The sequence below is a fragment of the Cryptomeria japonica genome, chromosome 10 (assembly GCF_030272615.1).
Source record: "Cryptomeria japonica chromosome 10, Sugi_1.0, whole genome shotgun sequence".
NCBI classification, from domain to species: domain Eukaryota; kingdom Viridiplantae; phylum Streptophyta; class Pinopsida; order Cupressales; family Cupressaceae; genus Cryptomeria; species Cryptomeria japonica.
Window position 1 is genome coordinate 735,906,781 of NC_081414.1, and position 10,903 is coordinate 735,917,683.

Here is a 10,903-nt window from a genome sequence, read left to right on the forward strand (position 1 = left end):
TTGAGTATCCTTGTCCTCTTGACTTTTCAACCTAGTAGCACTTTTTCTCTTTTTGTTCTAAATTGACTCTTAATTACTTAGCCCACCTTCCTCCATCTTTCTCTTACCCTTTCCTGGAGACACCGACAACCTCTTATTTTCTTGGATAGCAAGAATTTTGCAGGGCTCATAAATGAGCAAAATGAGGCCACAATGAAGCACCAGAGTCGAAGGATTCTTACTGTGCTTATTAAGAGATCTCGACAGCAATCTGAAGAGGTAGTAGGGAAAGGAAATATTTTTCTCATTCCTAAAATGATTTAACAATATGAAATGGTTGTTGGCATTACAAAAAGATTGAGAAGATTGTTGGAGATAAATGATATAATTGATAAAGGATGATTATTGTCTTAATATTATTATTTTGTCATTAATGTCAAGTAATTGATTTTCTGATTTAGTATGATCTTGCCATATCTTAAAAAGCACGCTTTGATGAGTATAAAGATGTCGGTAAATGACATGGGAAGAATGTGAGAATAAAGGGGAGTAATGAGTTATTCAATGGGCAACAATTACCGAGTTAGACATTGACAAGATTATGATGTTTTGATTGTTTTGATATCCTATATATGTGTATTCAAAGACTAAACAAGAAGGAGAAAAGATTTCATGCAATAGAATGAGTAAAGGTTTGATACTATTCTATTTTGCCGATCATAGAGCTAGTCGGTTAACACTAAGGATATCGCTATCGGTTAATGAAGGCAGAATGTCTACCGAGTAAAGTTTAGTATTAATCGAGTAACAATCGAGTAGTAACAAACGCATTGGATGCATAAATACATTATTAATTGAAGGATGCCAATGAGTTGGAGATGTATAAATGATTGGTATGTCGTGCAAGAAGTTTGTTGAGGATCTACAATAATGAAAATACAAGAGTTAGATCTACAACGCAGATTGAACGGTCATAACCTAGCATAAGTACCAAGGAAGGAATACAAGTTCCAAGGTGAGATAAAACGTATTTCAGATCGAAGGATTCAATGAACCTAGTCAAGTATGATGATCTGATGGCTAAGATTGATCATGGGATATGTGATCAAGGAGATTAAGCAGTTAGGAATTACTTATAAATAAAGAATAGTTGTAGAACAAAGCAAGCAGACAAACTGGAAGCACAATGATGCTACAGAGGTGATTACCGAGTACAAAAGATTGAAGATCTGATTGTAGAACATATTGAGAAGTCCAGCAAGAAGAAAGATAAGTCTTATGACAAGATTATCTTGAGTACATTGAGCACATAGAATTTGCTTTAGCATTTCAAATGTGAAGTTGCAGATATATTTTATTACTGTTATTTATTTTTGTAAGTGATAGGAAATCTCTTAATCGAGTGGACCTAACCCTAAACCCTAAGCCCTAAATCCTAAACCCTAAACCCTAAACCCTATCTTATTTGTAAATCCTCTAGCAAGGTAACATTTTGAATAAGTGTTTGAAATCATTTGACAAGGTCACTTCTAACAAAGTGAAGATTCTAACAGATCTAAGGGAAATCTCTTAACTGGGTCACATCTAGCAATGTGTATGTAATCTTTAATAGGATTTGCTTTTAACTGAGCATACTCTAGAAGAGTATGTTTTCTTAGTGGGTTTGAAATCCCACAGTGGTTTTTCCCTATTTGGGTTTCCAAGTTAAATCTGGTGTTAAATGTGTTATGATGTTTTATGTTTGTCAGTTTATGAGTTTGAATGATTTACAGTCATAGTTGCATATTAAGTAAATGCTACCGAGGTTGAATATGATGAATAGACTAAATTGTGTGTTTAGATGATTCACCCCCCCTCTCATCTAGCTAACAATTGGTATCAGAGCTTTGGACTCCGGAAGACAAGTTTAAAGGAGCTTGAGGCAAGATCCGAAGATGTATAAAAGGGATGCATCAAAGTTGAACAAGTCAAGTTTCTCCACATGGCAAAAAATGATGAAGCTGCACTTATCAGGAATTAGAGAATATGCAACATATTATCTGGAGAACTATTACATTGCACCCAACACCTACCCGATAACAATGGAAGAGATAAAGGCAAAGAAAGAACATATTCAAGCAATGAGTGAAGTAATATCAGCATTGACTGACTCAGAGTTTAATGATCTAGAAGGTTGTAATGATGCCAAAGCAATGTGGAATAAGCTTATATCTGTATATGGTGGTGATGGACATGTTTAGAGAGCAAAAGTAGACAGTCTAAGAGGTCAACTTGAATCCGCTAGAATGAATGAAGGTGAGAACATTATCCAATACAGTACAAGGTTAAAGGAAACTGTCAATCAAATCAAAGGAGCATGAAGAACTATTGAAGAAAAGGATGTAACAAGTAAGTTGCTTAGAACACTTCTACCTGCTTATGCCATTCGAGTCTTTGCAATTAATGAATTAAGGTTTGTACCAAACATGACAATCTCCTTGGATGCTACTATCAGTAAGCTACATGCATTTGAGTTAAGCAATTTTGATAACAGTGAGTCTTTGGTAAATAAAGTTGAATCTGCATTCAATTCTTTTCATCTTGGTAAATCTGATGATTGCAATGGTAGAATGTATAAGTATACTGAAGAAAATAATAGTGGAGCAAGTGAGAGATTTCGCAAAAACATGGAAGAATTACACAAACTATATGAGGAAATCAGAAAGCAAGAAGAGTTTGAAGCGTTATTAGCTAGAAGGTTACCGAGAGGTAAAGGTAAGTATAAAGGAAAGTTACCTTTGAAATATTTTAACTGTGATAAAATAGGGCATATGGCTTCTAACTGTCCTGACAAAGAATCTAGTGAAAAGAAAGAATACCAAGATGATAGATAGAAAGGCAACCATTACAGAGGGCACCGAGACTTCAAAAGGAGAGATAGAAAGACATGCGTAGTAGCTGATGAGGAATCCAATGATAATAAATCTAATGAGACTGAGAAAGAGGAAGTTGTTTATGTGGCTATCAAAGATGGATTAGATGAAGAAAGGTATGAAGAAAAATCCCTAATATCTCACATAAATAACAATGATTCTTGGATCATAGATAGTGGATGCTCACATCACATGATAGGTGATAAACACAAGTTTGTTATAATAGAAGACTATGATGGAGGTTATGTAAGATTTGGTAATGATGCACCATGTCCAGTGAAAGGTAAAGGTTCTATTAAACTTCTTGACAATGCTAAATGTGATGATACATATTGGGTTGAAGGTCTGAAATACAATCTATTGAGTGTAGCACAGCTAAATAATATAGGATAGCGACTAGAATTTCAGAAGGGAATTGTCAAAGTTCATGACAAACATGGAAAACTGGCTGCTACTGGGACTCAAACAAAAGGTAATACATTTCATCTTGACTAAACTCAAAACAATTGTCTAAATGCAAAAATAGAAGATACCTAGTTATGGCATAAAAGGTTTTGTCATGTAAATTTTGATAATCTGATCAAAATAAGTAAGAAGCACCGAGTAAGAGGTCTACCGAGCTTGGAAAAACCTGAGAATGCAATGTGCTGAGGATGACAGATGGGTAAGATGACAAGATCAAGCTTTACAAGTAAGTCCTACAACACTTCTAAGGGAATTTTAGATCTTGTGCACATTGATCTTTGTGGTCCTATGAAAGTTCAAAGTTATTATGGAGATAAATACTTTGTATTATTTGTGGTTGATTACTCAAGGATGATGTCAGTTATGTTTTTAAAAGAGAAATCAGAAGCATTTCAAATGTTTAAATGGTATAAGAAAAGAGTTGAAAATGAAACAGGAAGACAATTGAAATGTCTAAGATCTGACAGAGGAGGAGAGTTCAATTCTGATGAATTTAACTTAATTTGCAATGATCATGGTATAAAGAGACAATTGTTTGCATCGAGAACACCACAACAAAATGGGATAGCTGAAAGAAGAAACAGATCTATTGTAGATTGTGCCAAAACCTTGATGATAGAAAAGAGGGTACCTCAAACATTTTGGAGAGAAGCAATCAACACTACAGTTTACACCTTGAACCGAGTACAACTGAAGAAAGGAACTTTGAAGACACCGTATGAAATCTAGTATGACAAGAAACCTAATGTGAGTTATTTTAAAATATTTGGAAGTAGATGTTATGTTCACAAAGATGATAGAAATGGAAAGTTTGATCAGAAAAGCGAGGAAGGAACATTTCTTGGTTATTCTTCTAGAAGTAAAGCATTTAAATGTCTGATCAAATCTTCTAACAAAATAGTGGAAAGTGCAAATGTGAAAATTGATAAATTTGCAGAAAGAAATGATGAAGGAAACTCCAAAGAACCAGAAGATTATGAAGAGTTTGTATATGTACAACCGACCAGTTTTATCGAGAAAGCCGATGAAGAAAATACTCAGTTACCGAGAAATGAAGAAGATCATACAGAGCCTACCGAGCCTATATTAGCCAAATATGTCAGAAGAAATCATGCATCAAGTCAGATTATAGGAGACAAGGATGATCCAGTGATGACAAGGAACAAACTGAGACAGAACACATGTTTGATATCTGAATTTGAACCGAGAATAGTAAAAGAGGCATTTAACAATGAAGATTGGGTAAATGCTATGACTGAAGAGATTGAACAAATCAAGAAAAATGAAACATGGACACTGGTCCCAAGACCAAAAGAGAAAAATGTAATCAGGACAAAGTGGATTTTTTGAAACAAGCTAAATGAAAAAGGTGAGGTCATTCGTAATAAAGCAAGGCTCGTTTGCAAAGGTTATGCTAAAGAAGAAGGAATAGACTATGAAGAGACTTTTGCACCTGTAGCAAGACTTGAAGGAGTAAGAACATTGTTGGCATATGCTGCTTACAAAAATTTCAAGATATATCAAATGGATGTTAAATCTGCATTTTTGAATGGTATACTAGAAGAAGAAGTTTATATTGAACAACCTGAAGGATTTATTGAAGAGAATAATAAAGATCAAGTATGTAAGTTGAACAAAGCATTAAATGGCCTAAAGCAAGCACCTAGAGCATGGTATGAAAGATTGCACTCTTATCTAATCAAGATTGGTTTTATGAGGACAAGTGAAAACAACAACATTTATATGAAGAATGATGAGGAAAATGGAATAATGATTTCAACCATATTTGTTGATGATATTATCTTTTGTAGAAATGACTCTTTATGCAAGAACTTTGGAAATGAAATGTGCAAAGAATTTGAGATGTCATTAATTGGTGAAATAAAGTATTTTATAGGTTTACAGATACTACAAATGAAAAATGAGATCTTCATTACTCAATCCAAGTACATAAAGGAAATCTTGAAGAAATTTGGAATGGAGGATTCTAAACCTGTAAGTACTCTTATGACTACTGTACATTAGGAAATAGGAAATCATCACAAACAAGATAAACATACTAATTATTAGCTCAATCACAAAAGCTCATTGCAATGATCTATCCTAAACAACATTCAATAGAGACATGAAATAAAAACATTCAAAACTAGAAATTAAGCAAACCAAAGGTATGATTTGAATGCTCCTTCATGCGGCTCCATTGTCCTTCTTTCTTCTCCAAATAGTTTTGTTGTGGATCTCACCTACTAGTGCATGATCATGATATGAAAGCAAGTAAATAAGATATTGCTCAAGAATACTCGAAGCGTGACTAATTAGAAATTCGATAATCTGATTAGGGGTTCGATTGAAGAAATTCATCCAATTTATAGAGAAATTGGAGAAAAAGATCAAATTAGCATGATTCAATTCAAATGGAAATTGCAAATCAATTATGTCAATTATGACAAATTATGAGAAATTATGCACTTTCTATGCAAAATTTGTTGATTGATAATTTATGACAAATTATGACAAACTTCTATGTCAAAAATTGATTGATTGTCAATTATGACAAATTATGACAAATTTCTATGTCATTTCCACGAATTTAGGAGAGAAATAGGAGGAAAATAATGAGGAATTTAAGAAAAAAGATGAAATTGATGAAAATTAGAAATTAGGTAAATTAATTAATAATTTATCATTTATTAATTAATTCACAAAGAAGAATAATTAGCCAATTAAATGAACATTTAATTGTGACAAGAAAACTTAGGATAAATAAATAATTTATTAATCCTAAAGGAGGAAATGACAAACCAGGTTAAATGATTAAATCACGAAACCCTAGAAGATGAATTAGGTCTTGATGAAAGATAATTGACTCGATCATGATTTTAAATTGATAAATGACCAATGTGATAAATGATTTGATTGAGAAAATGCGCCAATTGACGAGGAACAATGACAAATTGATCCAAATTGACATAATTGAGACAAACAACGATCGGTGACAAATCAATCGCAAAATGACAAGATCGAACAAGAGGACAAGAATCGATGACAAAATAGATTGCAAAACGACAATATTGAAAATGACCACGATCAATGACAAATCGATCGCAAAATGACAAGATCGAACATGACAACGACCGATGACAAATCGATCGTTAAACGACAAGATTGAAAATGATAAGGATTGATGATAAATCGATCGCAAGATTGACAGGAGGACAAAACCCTAATTAGGATTGACGATGTCCAAAATGATGACAAATGAGCACGCACATTGATGTGATAGGATAAAATTGATCAAAATCATGATTGGATAGTGTTGTCGACAAGACCAAATTCGAGAGGCGAGACGAATGAAGAATGTAGAAGAATGACTCGATGCTTGCAAATGATAAAAACCAAGTGCGAATCATAGGAGAAATGTTAATGCGACGCAAAAACCTAAAATGAGGCAATGCGCAAATGTTAAAGTATGACTCCGCAAGCGTTGACCATTTTTAGGTGTCTACAACTACTAATTTTAAACTATCAAAGAATGGTGAATCTGCATCTGTTGATGAGACACTTTACCGATCTATGATTGGAAAGTTACAATATGTGGTTCACAACAGGCCTGATATAACACATACAGTAGGTATAGTTGCAAGATTTTCTGTAGATCCCAAAGAAACCCATATGACAACAATCTAGAGAATTTTCAGATACTTGAGAGGCACTGAAGATTATGGTTTAGTATATAAAAAGAGGAATAATTTTGACTTAAAAGTCTATACTGATTCTAACTAGGCAAGAAACATTGATGATAGGACAAGCACAAGCGGTGGAGCTTTCTTTTTGGGAGAGAGACTAGTGAGTTGGCTTAGCAAGAAACAAGGATGCATTTCACAGTCAACAGCTGAAGATGAATATGTCGCTGCAACTTTGAATTGTACCAATATAGCATGGATCAAGCAACTGTTGGAAGGTATGATTGAGAAAGTTACCAAGCCAGTAACTATATTATGTGGTAATACTAGTGCTATTAACATTTCAAAGAATCCGGTAATGCACTCTAAGACAAAGCATATCTTTATAAAGTATCATTATCTCAGAGAAGAAGTTCAAGAGAAGAAAGTTGTGCTGGAATATATTAGTTCAAAGGAACAAATAGCAAACATCTTCACTAAGCCACTGCCAAGGGACACTTTTGAGTATCTCAGAAGTAAGCTAGGGGTCCTACCCCTACTACTCACTAACAGAGTTCGGTGAAAGTATCAATTCTATGACTCCATAGAATACTAGTTGTGAGTTGATGCTGATGTACACACTTTAGAAGGATGTCTAAAGGTGTGCAGGAAATAGTGAATGAAGACAAGTTGCTCTGATCGAGACTTAGATGATACATTTGTATATGTTTTATCAAGCAAGAAAATTACTTCATAGGGGAAGTAATCATGCATTAGTTTTACTTTTTGGCATTGTTGTCAAAGGGGGAGAAGACTAATGACAGGGGGAGAAGTTTGCAGGAGATGTTTTTAGCTCAAGGCTAACAACATATAGTTTTACAACAATCTGGATCTAAATCGATTGAAATGAATCAAGTTGGTATTACCATCAATGCCAAAGGGGGAGATTGTTGGCATTACAAAAAGATTGAGAATATTGTTGGAGATAAATGATATAATTGATAAAGGATGATTACTGTCTTAATATTATTATTTTGTCATTGATGTCAAGTAATTGATTTTCTGATTCAGTATGATGTTGCCATATCTTAAAAAGCATGCTTTGATGAGTATAAAGATGTCAGCAAATGACACATGAAGAATGTGAGAATAAAGAGGAGTAATAAGTTATTCAATGGGCAACAATTATCCAGTTAGACAGTGACGAGATTATGATGTTTGATTGTTTTGATATCCTATATATGTGTATTCAAAGACTGAACAAGAAGGAGAAAAGATTTCATGCAATAGAATGAGTAAAGGTTTGATACTATTCAATTTTACCGAGCATAGAGATAGTCGGTTAACACTAAGGATATCGATATCGGTTAATGAAGGTAGAATGTCTACCGAGTAACAACTGAGTAGTAACAAACACATTGGATGAAAAATACATTATTAATTGAAGGATACCAATGAGATGGAGATGTATAAATGATTGGTATGTTGTGCAAGAAGTTTGTTGAGGATCTATGACAATGAAAATACAAGAGTTAGATCTATAGTGCAGATTGAACGGTCATAACCTAGCACAAGTACCAAGGAAGGAATGCAAGTTCCAAGGTGAGATAAAGCATTTTTTCAGATCGAAGGATTCAATGAACCTAGTCAAGTATGATGATCTGATGGCTAAGATTGATCATGAGATATGTGATCAAGGAGATTAAGCAGTTAGGAATTGCTTATAAATAAAGAATAGTTGTAGAACAAATCAAGTGGGCAAACTGGAAGCACAGTGATGCTATAGAGGTGATTACCGAGTACAGAAGATTGAAGATCTGATTATAGAACAGATTGAGAAGCCCAACAAGAAGAAAGATAAGTCTTATGACAAGATTATCTTGAGTACATTGAGCACATAGAATCTGCTTTAGCATTTCAGATGTGAAGTTGCAGATATATTTTATTACTGTTATTTATTTTTGTAAGTGACAGGAAATCTCTTAACCAAGTGGACCTAACAGTTTTATTTGTAAATCCTCTAGCAAGGTAACATTCTGAATGAGTGTTTGAAATCCTTTGACAAGGTCACTTCTAACAAAGTGAAGATTCTAACAGATCTGAGGGAAATCCCTTAATCGGGTCACATCTAGCAATGTGTATGTAATCTTTAACAGGATTTGCTTTTAACCAAGCATACTCTAGAAGAGTATATTTTCTTAGTGGGTTTGAAATCCCACAGTGGTTTTTCCCTATTTGGGTTTCCACGTTAAATCTGGTGTTAAATGTGTTATGATGTTTTATGTTTGTCAGTTTATGAGTTTGAATGATTTACAGTCATAGTTGCATATTAAGTAAAGGCTACCGAGGTTGAATCTAATGAATAGACTAAATTGTGTGTTTATATGATTCACCAAAAAAGACCTTCCCTACCCTTATGCTTACAAGATTTGATATTAGAAAGGTTCCACCTTTCATTAAAGTCCTCTTTAGCAGCTGATCCATGATCAGTTCCATTTAAACATTCAAATATTCCTCTATAGATTTTATCCACCACTACCTCAAGGATAACATTTTAATCCCTAAAAAATCCTATTATTGCACTCCTTCCAGATATTCCATATGACATTAGGGAGAGTAAGTTTCCATAGCTCAAAATTCTTAGAATTGGAATTAGGACAATACCATTGTTGCCATAGCTCCCCCAGAGAGTTCAGAAAAACCCAACTCAGCTTCCACCTACAAAAAATAATAATCCAAATTTCTTGGCTGAAAGTGCACTGGTAGAGGATGTGACAAGTAGACTCCTCTTCCTTGCAACAAAGAGAACACCTATTAGGAAAAACAAATCCATGCTTTTGGAGGTTATCAAGAGTCAGCACCTTGTTTTGGATAAAAATCCAAAAGAAGATATTAACTTTAGGTATTAATTTTTTTATCCACACTTTACCCCAAATAGAAGACTCTCTAAATATTATCAAGTGCTTGAAGAGAGAAATTGAGACATCTTGGTCTATTGAAAATATAATTGTTAAAGCTAAAGAAATTATAACTAGCTTTAAAAGTATTATAATTACTCATGCCTTTAGAGAAAAAAATTTGGTTGCGGATGGTTTGGCAAATGTAGGTGTTATTTTCGAGGCTCAAAGTATTTGGCACGGGGAAGGTAATATTAATTTTGATATTAAAAATCTTCTTAGAAATGACAGATTCATGGGAAAAGATGAATCACACAATCAATCATGATAGTTGTAATGAGTAATCTTTACATTTATGGAAAGGTAATGATGACCTGGTGGAATGGCAGAATCTTAATCAAAGATATTAATCTTTTGCACACTTTGTGGGTTAACATTTTCAAAATTTCGAGAGGCGAGTGGAAGGAAGCTCCGAATTTGCAGAAGAACAGAACTGGTATTGCAAATTTGAAAATGGGAGGGGATCTAAGGAGAGAAGAACCAAATAACATGTCCAGATGGAAGGAAATGCCAAAGGTTTGGAGTAAGATGGAAAAAGGGTTTATGACGAATTTTATGGAGAAGCTGGTCGATTATAACAAAGGCAAGGTTAATCTTGCAGTTACCAAAATCACTGAAAACTGGAGAAATGGTTCTTTCAAAATTTATGGGGTGAGATTTAAGTTGGATGCGGACCTCATAGCGACAGTAACAAGTATGCCCCACTCAGGTCTTAATTTTTTCAGAGATTTAAAAGTTTCTAATAATGCGGTTAAGATTTTTTCGCGTAAGTAGAAGGAAAGGGCAAAAATTGGTAAAGCTACGGGAGGGTATTATGATGTGTCCAACATAAAGAAAAGTTGAGGTTGTGTGTTGAATGCCATCATGGAATACATTACTGTGGAGGGCCGGTTTATTAGGGTCCACACATACCATTCCATTTCATGTT